Source organism: Eumetopias jubatus, unplaced genomic scaffold (genome assembly GCF_037043125.1).
Source record: "Eumetopias jubatus isolate StellerSeaLion01/CBP00866 unplaced genomic scaffold, mEumJub1_p1.0 scaffold_2, whole genome shotgun sequence".
Classification (NCBI taxonomy): Eukaryota; Metazoa; Chordata; class Mammalia; order Carnivora; family Otariidae; genus Eumetopias; species Eumetopias jubatus.
The window spans coordinates 43,450,386-43,452,860 of NW_028274808.1; positions in this window are offsets into that span (position 1 = coordinate 43,450,386).

Below are 2,475 nucleotides of genomic sequence, written 5' to 3' on the forward strand. Positions count from 1 at the left end.
CTACATCAAAAACTAATGATGTAATGTATGGTGATTAACATAACAATAAAAAATTTAAAAAAATAGAATGATGTAGAAGAGGTGCAGCCAGTGTCAGAAACACTGCCTAAGGCAAAGAAGGAGAAGTACCCTAGCTTCATCCTCCTGGCCCCCTCTCCTACCAGTGTCTCCCACTAGCTAAGACCAGCTACAAGCCTGCTGACCCAGAGCCTGGCAAACCAGTCTGCAGGAGCAGCCCCTGCCAAACACATTAGCACAGGCCTGGGTGAGCGGTGAGTCAGAGAGCACCAGGCTCAGGATGGGCATGCCTGTCTGTGGTACAAAGGACAAAATCCACACTCCCTAGCACGGCCTGTAAGGCTCGGGCTGTTCATCCCCCGCCAGCCTGGCCTCTCTACAGCTGTGTGGGCCCTCCTTCAGCTCCCAAGAGCCAACCTCCTGCTGGCCTCAGGGGCTCCATTCATGCCCACACCTATCCCTCTTCTCCCACTCTTGGCTCTGCTCATGCCAAATTATTCTTCACGTCTCAGCTCAAATGTCACGTCCTCTGAGAACCTAGGGCCGGCTGCCCCTGTTAATTTTCATTCCGGTACCGTCTTCTCTTCCTTCACAGCACTGCTTACTCCCCACCTTCACTATGCACCTAGCCCAGAGCCCGGTAGATAACGGATGCTAAATGCTGTCTGTTGAGTGAGCAAATGGGGATGGTGCCCAGGCTTTGTCTGGCAGGCCAGACAAATGCTCCGAGGATCGGACCACTGGTCCATGTCCCCAGAGATGTCAGGCCCCTGGGCTACCTCTTCCACATGCCTCAAGGGCATGGCTTGACCTTTTAGGTCACTCACCAAATGCCCCCCTGCAGCCTTGAGAAATCTGGTAACAGGCCAAGAGCAGGATAACTCCTCTGACCCTTCTCTCTTGGATTATTCCAACTTTCCCTCTCTTATTCACCCCCAGCACCCCCACTTTCCAAAGAAAAGCCCTTGGATCCTTCACCCCATGAGCACCCCCAAGCCCCTCCCTCCTTTTTTATTTACCATCACGCTTACGAAGAATATACCTGGGGTCAGCTTGAGGGGAGCATAATGCAGCTTTAGAAGCTCCGGAGTCATTTTAAAGGTTTGGGGCTCCTGGAGAAGCAGACTAGGGCCCTCGGAGGCTTCCGGGCTCTCCTTTCCCATGCGGATGGGAGGAGAAAGCAGGAAGAACAAAAGAGAGGTGAGGGCAGCTGGCCTAGAGAAGAGAAGGAGGGATAGGAAAGAAGGGAGTGCGCAGGCCCCGGAAACTCAGCAACCGCCTGTAAGTAGGCCATAAGGGTCTAGGCTGAGAATGTGTGATTGGTACCACTAATCATTTCACTGGCTCAAAATAGGTTCTCTCCTCTGAGGCCGTCCTCCCAGGGTCAGCCGTAGCTTCTGATTCACCAAGGATGATGCTGCACTACCGCCCAGCAGGAAACAACTCTGGGGAGGCCCCCAACAGGGACCCCAGGGATCTGTGCTCCCCAGAGGTCACTCCTCAGCCTCCCAGTAGCCCCGACACAGAGGCACCCTGGACAGGGCTAGTTCAGGCCCCCTCCCTGACAGCAGAGCCCAGCAAGCCAGGGAGGTAATTGGCAGAGCCTGGGGCCGGCCCCAAGGGGATAGTGATCCCAGAGAAGATCCTGTCTTCTAGATGTCATCCTCACTTATCCTCAGGGTGCTGTGGCCCCCCGATGCTCTTTGGGAGCTGTCTTACATCTGCTCCCAGAACAGCATCTGTAGTGATTAAAACCACACGGCCCCTCCATTCAGACTCTTGTCATCTCTCAGCCCGGCCGCCTGGGCTGCCAGACCAGACAGTCACTTTCCCTTCTCCTATACAGACTCTTGTTCAACATGGTTGTGGGGAAGGGGGGCCCATGGGGACAGAAACCCAGAATTACAGCAGCGGTTAATTGCCTGGGTGGTGGCACGGCTGACATGGGGACATGTCTGCCTCAGAAGCTGACTTGGGTTCTCTGCTGAAGGTCGTTAGGAGGAGGCAAGCTTCAATGTCTTCATCCTGCAAGGACACACAGAAGATGACAAGTCAGCCAGGCCTGAGCATGGCATAGCTTCAAACGCTGTGATGGGCAGCTGGGATAGCCTCGGGGCACACTCCCCCTCTCCCTCCAGTCTTCGCTGGCTTGCACAGTTAATTGGCATCTATGGGAATGCAGCTGAGACTGTCGTTTCCCTCCCAGGACAGGTCCCTTTACCCAAATTCCCTCTTGCCACAGTGTTGCCCTGTCTGGTATTCACAGCCGTCTCCACCACAGTCCAGACTACACTACATTACATAGGCTATAGATCAGTTATAGACCAGGAGGCAGGCCGCATCTGAACACCAGGGAGAAGGGAATCCAGTTCTGTGCTGGAGAAACAGCAGACCATGTCAGATGAGTTGCATGCAAGGACTGAGTTGAATGTCCAAATTGCCCCTGCCCAAAAGAGG